Below are 19,810 nucleotides of genomic sequence, written 5' to 3'. Positions count from 1 at the left end.
TCAGGCCTAACCTTCACTCAAAACCATATGGACAGTGGCCACTCTGTAGCTGGCAGTCTGGGAAGGTCAGATTCATTCAGATTCTCAGGAGCCCTGATGGCCACATAGTCCAAAGACAAGATTTAGTACAAGATAGATGTATAAATGGCTTTGCTAGCAATTCAGAAACATCCTCCAGAGATATCAGCTCATCTCAGTGTAACCCTAGAGAAGTCATTTTATTTCTCATGTCTTCAACTTCCTTTTCTGCAAAATGAGAATAAGAACTCCTATGAAGAATAGTGATATTTAAATGAGAAGGTGTCCATGAGTACTCTTAAGATAGTTCCTGGCCTCAGCAGCTTCTTCATTCTTTTTCTCCTCCCTCAACTCTAGGGTGACAGGGGTATCCTAGATCCTGTGGTACAGATAAGCAGTCTCCTTGAGCAGGGTTAAGAGTTTGTTCTAAAAAGCTTTCTAAGCTTTCCAGAGTGTCACCAGAGCAAGCTGAGAATTTGTTAGCTTCTACATTCTTAGTCTCTGGCCTGTATTAATTTCAGGGTTCCAGAGAAATAGAACCAATAGGAATATATATGAAGAGACTGATCATAAAGAATTAGCTCACAAAATTATACAGGCTGAGAAGTCCCATGATCTGCTGTATGTAAGCTGGAGACCCAGAAAAGCCAGTGCTGTGATCCAGTCTGAGTGAGAAACCCTGAGAATCATGCAGGCTGAGAACAGCATAAGATCAATGCTATAGCTCAAGCAATCAAGTAGGAAAGTAGAATTTCTCCTTCCTCTACCTTTTGTTCTAAACCCAGGTCCTCAACAAATTGGGTGATGCTCACCCACATTGCAGAGGGTGATCTACTTTACTGAATTCACCAATTCAAGTGCTAATTTCATCTGGAAACACCCTCACAGGTATATCCAGAAATGACATTCAGCCTAATATCCCAGCACCTTTTGATCTAGTCATATAAAATAAACCATCACAAGCTTCCCCTACCTGCTCTGTCTTAATCTTTAATCTTTAGGGAGGCTTGGAAAGAGAAAATCAAATGGTCCCACACAACATGAGCCACCCCTCAGGACCCAGTGCCAAGCCCCCCTCATTTCCATCACAGCAGTAATGTTGTGATGGGATTTTGGCTCATCAAACAACTCCTGGCATAATGCTGTGGCATCGCAGAAATGACACTTAAAACACTGTGAGCACGAATCTAGTTACTAACCAATTAATTTACCAAAATGTTCTTATTAAAGTAATTGCATACTTCAAATGCATTCCTTTAAGCCAGATAATATCCAGGTTTATTTTATGATGCACAGCTTTCTTGCTAAACTCTTTGAACTTCGGTGAAAACGTTTCACAGCCTAAGAAGGGGCTTCCATAAGCAGTGTGGTAGAAAATGCATAGGTCTTTAGTTCTAGTAGTCTTGTTTCTCCTACTAATTGCTAGCTCTATTACCTTGTGCAAATGAGTCCCTGTCTCTGAGCCTCAGACCCCTCGTCTCCACAGTGAACAAGCAGCACTTCCAAGACAGCTTCCTCAGAGCATTTACTACATATTCATATAACATCAGCATATACTTATGTACAGTATAAGTAGGTGATTTGGGAAGAATGTATTCAGAGTGAAATGGTCAAAAACAAGTTTGAGAAACTGGGTGAAGCCATGTTTTTCAGGTTTTCTTACTGAATGAGTTCCTAGAGCTTTTTATAGGCTATTGGCATGGGAGATCTAAATGCTAGAGCACCTGGCTGGCTGGGGTGGTAGAGTGTATGACTGCTGATCTCAGGGTCATGAGTTTGAGCCTCACATTGGGGGTAGATATTACTTTAAAAAGTAAAATCTCAAGGGGAGGAGTTAAGGTGATGGAGTAGGGGCACCCTACACTTGCCTCATCCCTGGAACACAACTAGATAGTTATCAAATCATTCTGAATACACAAGAAATCAATCTGAAGACTGAGAGAACAAAACTTCAAGTCTCCAAGTAGAAAGGTGACCACCTTCTGGAAGCTAGGGGGTACAGAGAATTGATTTGGGAGAGATAAGAACTATGGGTACTGTAGAGGTGAAGAAGCCCTGATTATAGAAACTACCACAAGATATTATAAGCAGTGAAGTGCAAAATCTGAAGTTTTAATTTAGGAGTATGCCACCACTGGGGCTGTGCCAGGATTAAAGGTGCTCCAGTGGGGAACGAGGGTGGAGATCCAGGAGTAGAGTGCATGTTTGGAGGATCCTCTGGGCAGCAAGAAGAACAGATAGGACTAATGTGCTGCACTGTTCCCAGGCATAGGAGCAGGGACTCCAGCTGAGGGCAGCAAGCCTGGGTGCCAGCTCTCTGCTCCACCTTATCATAAACTCTAAAATGCTGTGCAGTTGTGCAACCACTTTCCAGGCACCAGCCATCAAACACCAAAAATGCAGCAAGTCCTCCCCAAGAGGACTGGCATGGATCCATAAACCAGAATTCCTTAAAATTTGGAATTTTGCAACCCTGCTGCATGCCTAGATAAAATAGCTTGAACAAAGGCAAAGTGAAGGCAGAGATCTGATGGAAGTTGGGAGCAGAAGGGGGGCAATTGTTTGCTCTTCTACAGTGGGCTCTAGGGCTAGAGAGTTGCTCTGCCATTTTCACCCTGCCCATCAGCATTCAAAGTCTTCAGGGAGCAAAACAGCAACATGTAGTGGAGATGAGAGCCCTCACACCAGCACCCCATCCCTCCCCTGCACCCTTTGCATCTCCACTAGGTCAAGTCCACCTGAGAATCAGTGTAACAAGCCCCTTCCCCAGAAAAGGAGCACAAACCTCTTCACATGCACCAAGTCTTCTGATCATAGAGTATTGCAATTAAAGGAGATAAGATCTAACTTCCTTTTGATTTTTATTCTTATTTTTGTTTTTTATTATTCATTTATTTATTTTTATATAATTTATTTTTTATTATTTCTTAAACTTTTATTTATATATATTTGTATATTTTTAGGTTTTTTTAATTTTTATTTTTTTCTTTTATTTAGATCTAGCTTCTTTTGACAAGCAGACCAAAACACACGCAAGATCCAGTTTTTTTTTTATTGTGTTGTTGTTGTTGTTGTTGCTGTTGTTTGTTGGGTTTTCTTCTGGATAAAATAATAAGACAGGAATTTACCCCAAAAGAAAGAACAGGAAATAGAACTAATGGCCAGGGATTTAATCAATACAGATATAAACAAGATGTCTGATCTAGAATTTAAAACAGTTATAAAGGTAATAGCTGGGCTTTAACAAAGCATAGAAGACACCAGAGAATCCATTACTGCAGATATAAAAGAACTAAAATCTAGTCAGGCTTAAATTAAAAATGATAAAACCAAGATGCAAACCCAAATGAATGCCATAACAATGAGGATTCACAAAACAGAGGAATGAATCAGTGATACAGAATATAAAATTATAGAAAATAATGAAGCTGAAAAGAAGAGGGAAAGAAAAGTAATGGATCATGAAGGTAGACTTACAAAGCTCAGCAGCTTATTAAAACAGAATAACATTCAGATTATAGGAGTCCCAGAGGATGAAGAGAGAGAAAAGGAAGCAGAAGGTTTATTTAAGCAAATTATAGCTGAAAACTTCCCCAATCTGGGGAAGGACACAGGCATTAAAAATCCAGAAAGCACAGATAACTCCCATTAAATTCAGCCAAGTTATATCACAGTCAAATTTTAAAAATGCACAAATAAGAAAAGAATCCTGAAAGTGGTAAGAGAAAAAAAAGTCCTTAACCTACAAGGGAAGACAGATCAGGTTCATGGCAGATCTGTCCACAGAAACTTAGCAGACCAGAAGAGGGGGCAGGATATATTGACATGCTGAGTGGGAAAAATATGCAGCCAAGTAGATTTTATCCATAAGGTTATCATTCAGAATAGAGAGATAAAGAGTTCTCCAGACAAACAAAAGTGAGGAGTTTGTGACCACTAAACCAACCCTAAAAGAAATATTAAGGGAGATTCTTTGAGTAGGGGGAAAAAGACCAAAAACAACAAAGACTATAAAGGACCAGAGAATATCACCAGAAACACCAACTCTACAGCAAACGCAATGTCACTAAATTCATATCTTTCAATAACTGGTGAAAGTAAATGGACTAAATGCTTCAAACAAAAGACTTAGAGTATCAGAATGGGTTTTAAAATAAAAAAAAGCAAGATTTATCTCTATACTTCCTATAAAAGACTCATTTTAGACCTAAAGACACCAGCTGATTGAAGGTGAGGGGAAGGATAACCACCTATTATGCTAATGGATAGCAAAAGAAACCTGGAGGAGCCATACTTATATTAGACAAACATGATTTTAAAGCAAAGATTGCGGAATCCCTGGGTGGCACAGCGGTTTAGCACCTGCCTTTGGCCCAGGGCGCGATCCTGGAGACCCGGGATCGAATCCCATGTCGGGCTCCCGGTGCATGGAGCCTGCTTCTCCCTCTGCCTATGTCTCTGCCTCTTTCTCTCTCTGTGTGACTATCATAAATAAATAAAAATTAAAAAAATTTAAAAATAAAGCAAAGATTGCAACAAGAGATAAAGAAGGGCATTAGACCATAATTCAGTGGTCCATCCCTTAAGATTTAACAATTGTAAATATTTATGCCACCAACTTAGAAATACACAAATATATAAATCAATTAATAAACATAAAGAAACTCATTGGTAATAATACAATAACAGTAGGGGACTCTAACAATGTGCTTACAACAATGAACAGATTCTCTAAGCAGAAAATCAACAAGGAAATAATGACTTTGAATGACACAATGTATCAGATAGACTTAACAGACATATTCAGAACATTTCATCCTAAAGCAACAGAATACATATTATTTTCAAGTGTACATATCACATTCTCCAGAATGTGACCACATACTGGGTCGCAAATCAGCCCTCAAAAGTACAAAAAGATCAAGATCATACCATGCATATTTTCTGATCACAATGCTATGAAACTTGAAGTCAACCACAAGAAAATATTTGGAAAGACCACAAGTACATGGAGGTTAAAGAACATCTTATAAAAAAATGGATGGGTTAACAAAGGAATTAAAGAAGAAATTAAAAAGTACAAAGAAGCAAATGAAAAAGAAAACACGAAAGTCCAAAACCTTTGGGATGCACAAAGGCAATCCTAAGAGAGAAGTATATTGCAATGCAGGCCTATCTTAAGAAGCAAGAAAAGTCTCAAAAACATAATCTAACCTTACACCTAAAGGAGCTATAAAAGGAACAACAAATAAAGCCTAGAGTCAGCAGAAGAAGGGAAGTAATTAAGATTAGAGCAGAAATAAATGATAATAGAAACAATAAAATGGAAGAACAGATCAATGAAAGTAAGAGCTGATTCTTTGAAAGAATTAATAAAATTGATAAACCCCTAGCCAGATTTATCAAAAAGAGAATGGCTTCAAATACATAAAATCATGAATGAAAGAGGAGAGCTCACAACCAACAACCACAGAAAAACAAATAATCATAAGAGAATGTTATGGAAATATTATATGCCAAAAAATTGGTCAATCTGGAAGAAATGAGAAAATTCTCTGAACATAAAAACTATCAAAACTGAAACAGGAAGAAATAGAAAAATTGAACAGACTCATAACCAGCAAAGAAATTGAATCAGCAATTAAAAATCTCCCAATAAACAAAAGTCCAGGGCCAGATGCCTTCTCAGGGCATTTCTACAAGACATTTAAAGAAGGATTAATATCTATCCTTATCAAACTTTTCCAAAAGAGAGAAAGAGAGAGAGAGAGAGAGAGAGAGAGAGAGAGAGATGGAAGGAAACTTCCATATTCCTTCTATGAGGCCAGCATTTTCTTGATTCCAAAATCAGACAAAGACTCCACACACACACACACACACAAAAGAACTACAGGCCAATATCCCTGATGAACATGGATGCAAAAATTCTCAACAAGATACTAGCAAATTGAATCCAACAATCATTAAAATAATTATTTACCAAAATCAAGTGGGATTTATTCCTGGCCTGCAGAGGTATTCGTTATTTGCAAATCAGTCAGTGTGATATGTCACATTAATAAAAGAAAGGACAAAAACCACATGTCCTCTCAATAGATGCAGAAAAAGCATCTATTTGACAAAATACAGCATTCATTCTTGATAAAAATCCTCAACAAGGTAGGGATAGTGGGAACATCCCTCAACATCGTAAACATCATATATGAAAGATCCACAGCTAATATCATCCTCAATGGGGAAAAACAGAGCTTTTCCTCTGCAGTCAGGAACAACATAGGGATTCCACTCTCACCATTACTATTTAACATAGCACCAGAAGTCTTAGCCTCAGCAATCAGACAATAAAACAAAAATAAATAAATAAATAAATAAATAAATAAATAAATAAATAAATAAATAAAAGGTATCCAAATCAGCAAGGAATGAGTCAAACTTTCACTATATGCAGATGACAAAGTACTCTATGTAGGAAACCCAAAATACTTTATCAAAAAATTGCCAGAACTCATACGTGAATTCAGCAAAGTCACAGGATATAAAATGAATGTACAGAAATCTGTTGCATTTGTATACACAAATAATGAAACAGCAGAAAGAGAACTCAAGGAATCAATCTCATTTATAAGTGCTCCAAAAACTTAGGAATAAACCTTACCAAAGAGGTTTAAAACAAAGCAAAACAAAACACCCTGTACTCTGAAAACTACAGAACGCTTATGAAAGAAATTGAAGAGGACACAAAGAAATGGAAAAACATTCCATGTTCACAGATTGGAAGAATAAACATTGTGAAAATGTCTATGCTACCCAAAGCAATTTACACATTTAATGCAACCTCTATCAAAATATCCTAACATTTCTCACAAAGCTAGAATAAACAACCCTAAAATTTGTATAGGACAACAAAAGACCCTGAATTGCCAAAGCAATCCTGAAAAAGAAAAAGAAAAACCAGAGGCATCATAATTCCCGACTTCAAACTATATTACAAAGCTGTAATCATCAAGATAATATGGTACTGCACAAAAATAGGCACATAGATCAACGGAACAATATAGAGAACCCAGAAATGGATTAGTTAACCAATAGTTAACTTATATGGTTAACTATTCATCAGCAAAGCAAGAAAGAATATCCAATGGAAAAAAAGACATTCTCTTTAGCAAATGGTGTTGGGAAAACTGGACAGCCATATACAGAAGAATGAAACTGGACCACTTTCTTACACCATACACAAAACATTAATTCAAAATGAGTGAAAAACCTAAATGTCAGACAGGAAAATCATCAAAACCCTAGAGGAAAACACAGGCAGCAACCTCTTTGACCTTGGCTGTAGGAACTTCTTACTAGACATGCCGCTGGAGGCAAGGAAAACAAAAGCAAAAATTAACTCTTAGGATCTCACCAAGCTTCTGCACAGTGAAGGAAACAAAATAACCAGCAAAACCAAAAGGCAGCATATGGAATGAGAGAAGATATTTGCAAATGCCTTATTGGATAAAGAGTTAGTATACAAAATCTATAAAGAACTTATCAGATTCAACACCCAAAAAACCCACAAATAATCCAGTTAAGAAATGGGCAAAATAAAAAAAAAAAAGAAATGGGCAAAATATATGAACAGACACTTTCCTAAATAGGACATCCAGACGGCCAATAGACACATGAAAAGATACTCACCATCACTCATCATAAGGGAAATACAAATTAAACCCACAATGAGATATCACCTCACACTTATCAGAATGGCTAAAATTAACAACACAAGAAATAACAAATATTGGAGAGGTGTGGAGAAAGAAAAACCCTCTTACACTGTTGGTGGGAATGCAAATGGGTACAGCCACTGTGGGAAACAGTATGGAGCTTCCTTAAAAAGTTGAAAATATAACTATCCTATGATCCAGCAATTGTGCTACTAGAATACAAAAATACAGATTTAAAGGGGTACATAAATCCCAATGTTTATAGTGGCATTATCAAGAATAATAGTCAAACTATGGAGAGATGACTGATGAATGGTGGTAGGTGATAGATGATGATGATGATGATGATAGATAGATAGATAGATAGATAGATAGATAGATAGATAGATAGATAATGGAATATTACTCAGCCATCAAAAAGAATGAAATCTTACCACTCTAAAACCGTGGATGGAGCTAGAGCATATTATCCTAAGCAAGATAAATCAGTCAGAAAGACAAATACCATATGATTTCATTCATATGTGGAATTTAAGAAACAAAACAGATCAGCATATGGGAAGAGGGGAGAGGAAAACAAACTATAAGAGTTCTTAACGATAGAGAGCAAACTGAGGGGTAATGGAGGGAGATAGGTGGGGAATAAGTGATGAGTGATGGGTATTAAGTAGGGCACTTGGTGTGATTAATACTGGGTATTGAACGTAAGTGATGAATCACTGAAACCAATATTGCACTCTATGTTAACTAATTAGAATTTAAGTTAAATTTTGAAGAAGTCCTCAAAGTAACAGTAAATAAATAAAATAAAATGCAGTGCTTTCCATATGTGTCTGCTCTCTAAACGTTTTTTTTTTTTTTGTCACTAAACATCTTTAAAGGCTTGTGTTCCAAGGATCAAACTTTAGAAAACACTGAATTAAAGGCTCTCTGAGAAGCATCGTTTGCAGCAGCAACAAGATAGAAATAAGCTGGGTGGCCACTGCTGTTTGCCTTTCCTTCAGGGAATGCTAGGCAGCCCTATGAAGAACAGGGAAGATCCACATGTGTTAACATGGAAAATTTCCAACTTGTTTTATTAAATGCAAAAGGCGAGATGGAAACTTTATAAACTGTTCCCATTGATGTGTGTGTGCTTGAGTGCTGGTGGAGGTGACTTGGTACAAAGGTAAATGTGAATGTATAATTATGCATAGCAAATTTCTCAGCACATAGATAAGACACCACAAAGGATCCCTTCCAGAATGGCACTGAGGGTGGGGATAAAGGGCATTTTTAGTTTTCATTATATACCATTAAGTATCGTTCAACTTTATTTTTACCAACTTGTGTGTTATTTTTATAATTTTTTTTAAAAAACAGTAATTTTAAAAGCTCTCTAGAAATATTTTAGGTCAACATTTGTAATTTTGTGGTTTCTTAAGCCCTAAATTGAGGTTAAGTCTGTCTTCTGGATGAGAAATGGTCAAGGCTTTCGACCCTTGGGTCCACCAGAATGCCAATGCTTCTGTATTTTTCCACCCTGAGACTGTAGGCAAATTGGATGCCTGAGCACCCTGAGGAGTAACTGGCCCCTCTGTTTGGGGGGCCCACACTCTGGGCTGCATCTAGATTTCCAGAAGACCAAAGGACCCAGCCACAGAGGCAAGAATGGAACACTGAAACCCATTGTAGGCAAATATTAACAGGCAAATCATGACTAAGCACAGAATCCCAAAGTCTAAAAACATCTAAGCTGGAAGGATCTTTCTACAGAGGAGAAACCTGACACCCAAAGGAGAAAAACCGAAGACCATACTAAAGATCTCAGATCCAAAATTTCTGACTCTGAATCTGGGAGAATTTACACCATGCAATGTTCCCTTTCCAAAATGGGAAGGACATGCCCCTTCCCCACTTCTGAGCCCTCCACATGGAGACAGGAGAATGTTCCTTGCTTGAAGGCTTTAAAATGGACCAAAACGGGGGGAAAAAATGGTCAAAACTAGACACAGTGAACTGAAGAAAAAAATCCAATCAGAAAAGGCAGAACCAAAAATGCAGAGAAGGCAGATTTGTTGAGCTCATTTAGCTAATCCTCAAGTTGATGAAAATCTGGAGAAGGCACCAAAGTAAAGAAAGAGAGTGCTCATTTCAACAGCACATAAACTAAAATTGGAACGATACAGAGATTAGCATGACCCCTGTGTACAGATTACATGAAAATTTGTGAAGCAGTCCATATTTTTTTTAAAAGAAAAGAAACAGAAACAGACCCAAATCAAAAGATCAAGACAAATTGGTGCTGATGAAGGTAACTGGTAAGAACAAATTCACCAGTTGCTTTTGGCATCAATTCTACATATCTGAGAGGAATTAGCTTCTCAACTAGTTATACATGTTGTAAACTTAGTGGTAACTGTGAAACGCAGTGATAGCATAGGTGGAGAATGAGCTTTTCTGTCTAATGAATTATCCTCAGGATGGAAAGTCTGTTTTCCAATGCTAGAACTTCTGTATATTTTTACAATGTTTATGGGGGGGGGAGGAAAAAAAAGAAAAAAATTTTATGGAAATCTTTATAAAAAGGACTATATGTTTCCCAGACTTTTTAAGCAGAATCTACTGCACACCATTTAGACTTTTCCATAAGTTTTTTATTTATTTGTCTGCTTTTACATTTGAAAAAGAAATCCTTTTTCTGAGTTTTTGTACAGGGAGGCCCTTCAACCATTTGAGGTATAAGGGTTCTGCCCTTTGGTTTTTGCTCCGTACTATGAATTCTCTTAGGTTTTACAAAGCACTCGTAGATCTGAAGGGATATATTCCACTCTAGTAGCAGTGAGGAATAAGATGGGAGCGGCCCAAAGACAAGGGATATATGAGGAAGTAGAGTAGTTTCTCTTTTGACTTTGCATACTTCTGAATCATCCCATTTTTTTTCTCTTTACAAGAAGAAAGTTGTTTTCATAATAAACAAGTTTATTATTTTTGTATCAAGCAAGCAAATAATAGGCCAAGTAAGTAAAAATGAGAAAATAGCACCTTGACCCCCTATTCCCTCATTTGATAGGAGTCCAGGGATATTTGAGGTCATTATTATTGCTATTTTACAGGTGAGAAAACTGAGGTCCCAAAGAGGTTTCACAGACTTGTCCAAGGCTGCCCAGTGAGTTATTGGTAGAACTCAACTGTGAATCTTGCTGTTTGGGTTCCTAGGCCCTCATACTACCCTTCATTTGGCATGTAAGCCCCTGGCAAAATGCAGCCTACCCTAAATGCCAACCTCAGTGTGTCCTTCACTAAGAGTCAGTCAATCCATCCATCTGTCTATCTTTTTCTTCCCACTGTCATTAAACCTGGTCCCAGAAACCTCTGCTCCCTTCTAATTGGCTGTTTTTACTGTATAATGGACTGGAAAGGCAAAAGGAAATAAGTATCCCTCTGTGTGTAGGATTGATAAAGACATAGGCTTAGTCCATGGTCACTGGGGTGATACTGCCTGTTCTGGAAACCTTCCCTTCCTTCCCCATTCCTGCCCATGTTCCAGGTAGTTGATACAAATTTTATGATACACAGAGAGTCTGCCTCTGTAGCCAGAGTACTCAAAAGCAAACCTAGATGAAAATACATTGTTTTTGTGATGATCTTAGCCAGTATAAGAGAGAGTAAAGAAAAGGTGAAAGGAAGAAAGGAGGTAAAAAAGATGAAATTTGGAGAAACTTGGTTTATAATATTAAGCCATAAGAGCAGAGGTGACATTAGCGAGAGATCTAGGCAGGTGGCATGGGCAGATGGCACGGAGTGGTAGGTGAAACTCTGGTGTTTGCTCCCTATAATTTTTATCAGACCCCTAGGCTACCCCTAACCAGCATACAAGCCAAGTACAAATAATGTGCTGCTATAAAACATGGTTTCTAGGGAAGGACTCTAGCACTCTCTTCAAAATATTGTCACCTCTAAGTCCCTCTTCCATAAAAATTCTGGAATCTCCAGCATTCAGGAAATCTGCTGGTCTGTCCTAACTTCCCAGCCATTCTCAGAGTGGATCTTTCAAGGAGAAGTCAAGTGATCATGATGGGTGAAGGCTGCCCAAGGGCTTCCCAGTGCTGGAGGGAGCTCACTTCTTACCTTGCCTGATAAACCTGGACCCCCAGCAAATAAACACCAGAACCTATGGAAGTCAATCAATCCTCCTTTGTAGTCTGAGTCACAGACATGTGCACAGACACACACACACACACACACACACACACACACACACACACACACTCCCACATGTCCTTTAGCCCAAGGCCCAAGGAAAAGAAAGGCATCTGTGCAGCCCAGGGAGCCAACTTCTCCAGGCTGTAGTAATATTCACAAGGGGTGGGACTAATAGGAGATGCCTGTGTGCTATGCAGTTAAAAAGATAAAATGACTTGTAAGGCTGGTAAAACCATCCCTGTGAAGATAGACAAGCCACACTGAAGCCATCGTGCTAGGAAAAAGGAACGATTGCTCCTACCATCTTATAGTCAGTGTCCCCCCTGGTCACAGGAATCTTAGGCATGTTTGGTAATCTACTTGGGCTAGCTGGGGCTGGTCAGAAAAAGAATGGGGCCAGTTTTATGGGTTTATTTCAGCTCAGGCAGGCATCCAGTTGGTATTAGGCAGTGTGGCATGGTGGTTCCCAAGGTAGTGTGCTTCAGAACTACCCAGAGGACTTTCATACAAAGATACATCCTAGGGCTCTAGTGATACTTGCAGAATCAGAATCAGATGTCTGTGATGGTTTTTAAGCTCCCCAGGTAATTCTGTTGCAGTTTGTCCAGGGACTGGCATTTAGAAACCACTGCAGTGGGGGATAAAATAGAAGTATATAAGATGCAGTTTGTCCTTGTGGAATTTATCATACAAGCAAAGATGTAGGACTTATTCATAGGAAAGGGATTTAATTATTCCCTCAACAATGTTCAAATAGTACTTTTATATATCTCTCTATATAGTGCTTTTGTTTCCTTAGATTGGAAATGTTCATTAATTCTCTCATTTACAAGCATTCTGTAACTATTTGAAGGCAGGGTTCTGTTTATTCACTGTGGATACATTTATTCACACAATCATCTAACCACTTGTTCATCCCGTTACTTCAACAAATATTGAGTCTCCAGGGTGCCAGGCACTGTCCTAGGCGCTGGCAATGCAGCAGACTGACAAATCACTAACTTCCTGGAACTTATATTCTAGAAGGGGTGAGAGTGGGGAGCCATAAAATAAGCCAATGAATGAAATGAGTGCGACAAAGAAATTAAAACAAAGCCATGGGAAAGAGATGAATCAGGAGGCAACATTTAATAATACAGTCATGGGAGGCTTCTCGAGCTAATCCCCAAATGACGATGACACAGAATTAGCAGAATGAACATCTGGAAAGAACAAGGCAGAAACAGAAAGTGCAAAGTCTCAGCAGCTCAAACGAATTGGGGTTTTGCAGAAATGGAAAGCAGGCAGGGGATGCTGATCCCAGTGCCTGGCAGGAGAGAAGCAGGATGTGGCCAGAGAAGTGGGCAGAGGATGAACAGCAAGAAGGCTTATACCCTGTGGGGGCAGGAGGTTCCATTTTATTTCCTATTTCCCTGTGATCCTAAGTGCAATAGAACATTACTGGATGGTTTTATTTTTATTTTTTATTTTTTTAAGTGTATTTTTTATTGGTGTTCAATTTACCAACATACAGAATAACACCCAGTGCTCATCCCGTCAAGTGCCCCCTTCAGTGCCCGTAACCCAGTCACCCCCAACCCCCACCCACCTCCCCTTCCCTCACCCCTAGTTGGTTTCCCAGAGTTAGGAGTCTCTCATGTTCTGTCTCCCTTTCTGATATTTCTCACTCATTTTTTCTGCTTTCCCCTTTATTCCCTTTCACTATTTTTATATTCCCCAAATGAATGAGATACTGGATAGTTTTAACCAAGGTGATTAAACAATAAGATTTGATTTCCTCTAAAATTCACTCCGTTTTGTGGAAAATGGATTGCATAGGATCAGGAATGAAGTGGGAAACCAGTTTCAGAAGAATGAACAGGAGACAGTGGGGAGGGCAGAAGGAACACGGGTGCAAAGAAGTAGCTGGCCCAGTACACATTTTGGGGTGAAGAGAAAGGAATCAGGGATGACTCCTAGATTAATGAATAAGCCCGATATCTGGAACATAATAAGCATTCAATGAGTAATTACTGAAGAGCTGGATAAATGAATATAAAACAACTCGACATCAGCATCTCAAACATAATTGCATGCCAGTATGTCTGGTGCAGGCAAAGCACTCTCGGCCATCAAGAAAGATGTCACTACAGGCGCACGGAATTCCACACTGATTGCAAGGATGCCTGACACCTTTTCTCTGGGCGCCCCCCTTCATTGGCCTGAACTGGCTCACGCCAACTCTGTGGTCTTCTAGTACCATACTCACTGATGGTCTCCCAACAGCGCTGTGAGCTTCAAGATGGGAAAGACTTAGCCTTGTTCAACCTTACATCCTCTGCTTAGACTGAGCTAGTACAAAATAAATATATGAGGAAGGAGAATCAATCTGTAAATCTCAATGTTTGTACCTCATTCTTAAATTCTAAATATTTTGAGATTTTGCATATTGTAATTTTAAGACATTTATCCAAAAATTATTTTAATATCCTACTTTAATCTTACTATTGAATGCTTATCAATAAACTGTTTCTGAAACTAAAAAAAAAAAAAAGAAAAAAAAGAAAGATGTCACTGTGGATTCAGATTTTCCAGGAAGTGGGATTTGAAATTTGACTCAAAGATGAGTAGCATTGGGATAGAGAAGCAATCTCTGAAGGAGATTCTAGACCAGAACATAACAATAAGCCTGATATGTTTTGTTTTTTCAGGGGTGAGAGGGGGTTGTTTCTTTTTTTGGATCTGGAATTTCTTAAGGGGTAAGAGGTTCAGGGGCAGTATAAAGACAACTGCATTGGCAAAACAGAGGATAGAGATACAGTTGGATATGAAAACAGGAAAAGAATATGAAGCCTCTTGAAAACTAGACTAGTTTGGATTCAAAAAGCAATAGAGATCCATCATGGGTTCTTGTGTAGGGAAGCAGCATGCTGGCAGCAGGTGATTTATGCCTTGAATTTAGATGGCCTGGGACTGGAAGTCAGTGACACATTACCATGAGACAGCAGGTCAGATAGAATTATAGTAATCTAAGCACTGGGTCCACTGAACTATCCTTTCTGGAAAACAAAACAAAAACAAAAACAAACAAAAAAGCATAATGTTCCAAGCCTGGGCATAGAGACCATATAGACATATAGAACCAGAGGTCCTTGGAGCTTGCAAGGGGGGGTCAGGGCAGGAGAAGAGGTGGGAGGTGGTCAGTGGGAAAAAGTAAGTCAGCCCTGAGCCAATAAAGAAGCCCTCACTACAGCTTGAAGAGAACACAGGAGTTTTTAGTTAGCTGCAGGTGGTTACATACCCTGAGCCAATTTGTGTACTTTCCTTCTTCAGATTCCAAATCTAAGTAAAATTCTTGGACCTCCCCAGGGCATTTGCAGCTGCCATGAGTGGGCCATGTCGATGAAGAACATCTTCCTTGGCGATCAGAGATTCAAAGACCAGCCATGACCCAACCCCAGCCTCCTGACCCTTGCAAACTGTGTAGAGATCACTCCATAGAGAGTGGAAGAGGGAGAAATTAGACTTTTTATTTTTGCATTCAAGAGCTGCTGGAACATGGATATATATATATATATATACAAATCTAAGAATTTGAGGACCTTGCCTCATGCCCCAGCAGGTCAGTGAATTATGCCTGGTCACTTGGAAGTGGAGACCACAGAAAAGAATGGAGGACTATGGAGTCAGGCCTCCTAAATGGAAAGGAAATGACAAAATGAAAGAGAATAGCAGCAGCAGCCCATGGTGGAAACTTGTCATATTACAGCCTGGAAGTTGTCTGGCTTCCCCAACACAGGAACTTGGGGGAAGCAGGCTCAACATCCAGTTAGGCAAGAATACAAAGCCAGATTCTGCTAAAGAGGCTGGAATGGTTCCAAATGATAACCATCTGCTCTGGGGTCCAGTGGAGCCTGGTTGGTTGGAAATTATTCATGGTCAGGCCACACTGGGCCACTTGGACAATCATGCACCAGTCTTCCCCGTGGTTCAGCACAGATGGCAGCTTCTACTCGCCTATTTGTTTTTGAAACACAGCAACTAGTATCCAGGACGCAGTCGACTGACACAGAGCCAGGAACCCAGCATGTTCTTTCCCACCTCAGTTTCCTGGCCTGTACTGCCTGTACTGTAAGAGTGCCACATGTGTGTACATGCACTCATCAATCATGCAACAGATATTTCTATTTTTTTTAAGATTTTATTTATTTATGTGACAGAGAGACAGAGAGAGAGAGAATAGTAGGGGAGAGGCAGAGAGAGTAGCAGGTTCCCCCTCTGAGCAGGGAGCCCAACTTGGGGCTCCATCCCAGGACCCTGGGATCATGACCTGAGCTGAAGGCAAAAGCTTAACTGACTGAGCCACCCAGGCACCCCTCAACAGATATTTCTTGAGCATCGAATACATGTCACATGCGATGCTAGGACTTGATACAGTAGATAAATATGACAGGGTCCCTTACCTCCAGGGGAAGACAGCGTGGGACACAGGTCACACTCTGTAGAATACCGCCAACATTGTTACAAAGAGTGCAGTCCAGGTCAGGTGGCCGTAGTTAGAGAAATTTGATCCGAGACAGTGTCTTTGTTCTGTCTGTTGTAGGAAAGGATTTTTCCCTATCAAAAAATAGTGAAAAAGAAACTCCCAGAAGATGAAGCATGTAAAACGTACAATATCTTGAAGGAGTCCAGGGGAAGGACCAGGGATAACAAGAGGTTTCCTGTGACTAGCAGTAATGCCAGAGAAAATGTAAGTGCCTCAATCAGCTGGGGACAGATTATGAAAGGCCTTTGCTAAGGGGTCTGGATTCCTGAGCAAGATAGAGACCTAATCAACAGTGCATTAGAAACGAACAGATGCTGACATCTGGTGCCCAAGGACTTAGGAATGCCTAATTGTCTCCAGCAGATCACATGTCCTCCCCATGACATTTTCAAAGGCACTTGCATACACGTAGCATGATTATTGGTTGTGCAAGCCCTATGTTATTCTGATATCAGAAGTTTCAAGGCAACATGAGGCTTAGGCTCAAAGACCTATGTAGGATCTTCTGTTCTCTCTGGACCAAACACATGGGTATGTCTGTGGGCACAGAGTAAGAGAGAAAGAAGGGAATTATGTGAGCAGGCTCTGTCTTAATCCTCAATCCCCAAGCTTGTGCCCAAAATGCTGTGGCTAGATCGCCCTCTGGAGGCAGGAGGCAGAAGAGCAGCAAATCTGGGTGCAGAGTACCTCTGTGTGGTGACTGAGATTAAACATTATCCCGAGTACCACATTCGGGGTGACATTCTGCCCCTAGTTTTCCCCTGTGATCTGTCACTGGGATCTCTGAAAGAATCCTACATATAGACGAGGCTGTCTCTTCAGCACAGGAGCCTGTTGAGTGTGGTTCCCTTTACACCCCAAATGTGAACTACCCCAACCATATGTCTTTCAGTTGTTCCACTGTTCCAAATTTCCAAGGGATGTATAGTAGATGCACACCAATATCACTGCACCCCAGCACCCAACCTAGCTTCAAAATACAGAAGATTTAAACAAAACATTGGCATTTCCCAAACTAATTCCCACTTGGTTGCCAGTCTGAAATACAACTGGGTTGTATATACCTACAAAGGGAGGGGGAAAAAGGGAATCCTAAACTAATTTGGGAGAAACTTGCCATTGAGCCAACTTGGCCACCATATGCAAATTTTACAGAAACTCAAAGTTTTAATGGGTCAGGTGGCAGTAGAAGTCATTCCAGGATAGTGAACTTTAGCTAGTGATGTGACCCACTTGCACACAGGGAGTGAAGATTGGGGTGGGGAGGGACCGAGCAAGTGGACCCTGGCTTACGAGATCAGCAATTCTTCAGAGCATTTCCAAAGGCCAAATGAGAAAGCTTTCCTCAAACTTTCTAGTCCCAGGACATTGAGCTACATTTCCCCAGTTGCAGCCCAAATATCTTCTTCTATCACCAGGTTCCCTCTTGCAACAAGGCTTGACTTCCCCCAAAAAATAATATGACAAGTCAAATATCTCTCCCCATGACATCTTCCCTGGTCCTTCTAGCTGTGGATAACCTCTGTTCTCACTTAGAACTCACCTGGCCCTTATCTGTGCCTTTCTTGTAAGTGTGTGTGTGCGTATGTGTGTGTGTGTGTGTGTGTGTGTGTGTAAATATAACTTCTCTATTCTATTAGAAGATTATAAACTCTTTGAGGACGGAACTAGGAACAATAAAAGTTGGAATTTTTCCCCTTCTTTATAAGGGAAAGAGAGACTCCACAGAGGTCTCCCTTAGAATCCAGGGTTATTTCGTAGCTCCCACTGCTCTCAGTGTGACCCCAATCAACCGTGGGGGTAAGACACAGCTGGCAGAACTGGTCATACACATGCAGAGCAGGAAGTGTCTTGGATGGTGTGCTTTGGGGAATGCAAGGAATTTCCCAATTTTGTCCCCAAACCTCCCACCTCCAATACCTGAAATTCTACCAATTAGTAATACATTCCTTTCAGTCTTTGAGGTTTTCCTCTTTTGCAATCCCCTCTTGAGCAAACCCTAAATACCCCATAGAAAAAGAACATCATAACCTCTACCGTGCAATGACTTAGCAAGGGAGTGACTGCCTATTAGAGGTAAGCAAAGTTGACAGGAGTGTGTGACTCTGTGAGTATTTCAAAGGCCAGACATTATAGCAGGGAACAAAGACTATGAAAATACACGACGGGGAAGTCTTGTTTGTTTTGTTTACTTCTGTAACCCCAGCACTGCTTATGGTGCCGAAATACAGAAGGTGCTCAGTGGATGTTGTTGAAAATGAATGAAAGAGCAAGGATGATGGAAGAGAAGTCCAGAAAACAGATATTCTCCAGGGAGAGGTTATAAGGCCAGAAAACGAATTACCTGGGGAAAGGATTGATTCCTTATTCTTCTCATGTGACCTCATAGTATTTCGGACAACATAAGAAGTGCTGAAAAAACACTGCAACTGATGTATCCTTGCTCTCTGAGTTTGGTGCCACACAGCAATAGCCAGCTTTGCCAGTCAAAAATCAGTCTTGCCACCAGGGGGCAATGCAGACCAAATACCAGGGGTTTTTGGTCTAAACCCTCAGTGGCTAACAGCAGGGGGTCCCCAAATGCCATTTGGGACCACCAAATACAGCATACCCCTCCTTGCACACTCATTAATATCAAAATCCCATCTAAGCAGCTTTGCTTCTCAGACTTGTAACAGAGACAATAGTTCAAAAGTCATACTGAAATCAATCAATAAAAATTGTGGCCTATATTGGGGGACAAGAAGAAGAAAAAGAAAGTTGGTACTAAGCTCACTGTTAAGAACAGTGAACAACAATAAGGTATTATTCCTATGGAACTTGAAGGATCCCACAGATGATTCATTTTTTTTTTTAATATTTTATTTATTTACTAATGACAGACACAGAGAGAGAGGCAGAGATGCAAGCAGAGGGAGAAGTAGGCTTCCTGCAAGGAGCTCAATGTGGGACTCGATCCCGGATCCCGGGATCATGCCCTGAGCCAAAGGCAGACACTCAACCACTGAGCCACCCAGGTGTCCCGATGATTCATATTTAATTGATAATTAATATGCAGCGAGTATCACATAATATCTATGAAAGGCATACAGAAACTTTCTCAGGATTGATGCCAAGCACTAGACTATTATCTAGCATTTAGAATCAAACTGGGTCAGGATCTTAGATAGTAGTCTGGCCCTTTCATTGTTAACCTGTAAAAAGAGGTTGAAAGTAGGTAAAAGACATGCCCAAGTCAAAGAAAGAAGCAAAAAGGAAATATTTATTGACCTCGATATTTGTATCCTATTGGGCTTATATAGGACAATACTTACGTAACCTCTACCAGGCTAGCACCCATTTTCTCAAATGAGAAAGCAGACATAGAGAAGGA

At 40.0% G+C, this 19,810-nt stretch overlaps 1 non-coding gene across 1 annotated transcript; it reads left to right on the top strand.

The window, feature by feature from the left end:
* Nucleotides 1-9,851: 9,851 nt before the first annotated feature.
* Nucleotides 9,852-9,955, top strand: LOC129494015 (U6 spliceosomal RNA). Its single transcript, XR_008661274.1, has one exon. It is a non-coding gene; the product is annotated as a U6 spliceosomal RNA (small nuclear RNA).
* The last annotated feature ends 9,855 nt before the right edge of the window (nucleotides 9,956-19,810 follow it).

This window comes from Nyctereutes procyonoides, unplaced genomic scaffold (genome assembly GCF_905146905.1).
Source record: "Nyctereutes procyonoides isolate TBG_1078 unplaced genomic scaffold, NYPRO_anot_genome, whole genome shotgun sequence".
NCBI classification, from domain to species: domain Eukaryota; kingdom Metazoa; phylum Chordata; class Mammalia; order Carnivora; family Canidae; genus Nyctereutes; species Nyctereutes procyonoides.
The sequence above is the reverse complement of the archived record's forward strand: the minus strand, read 5'-3'. Positions and strand labels throughout refer to the sequence as shown.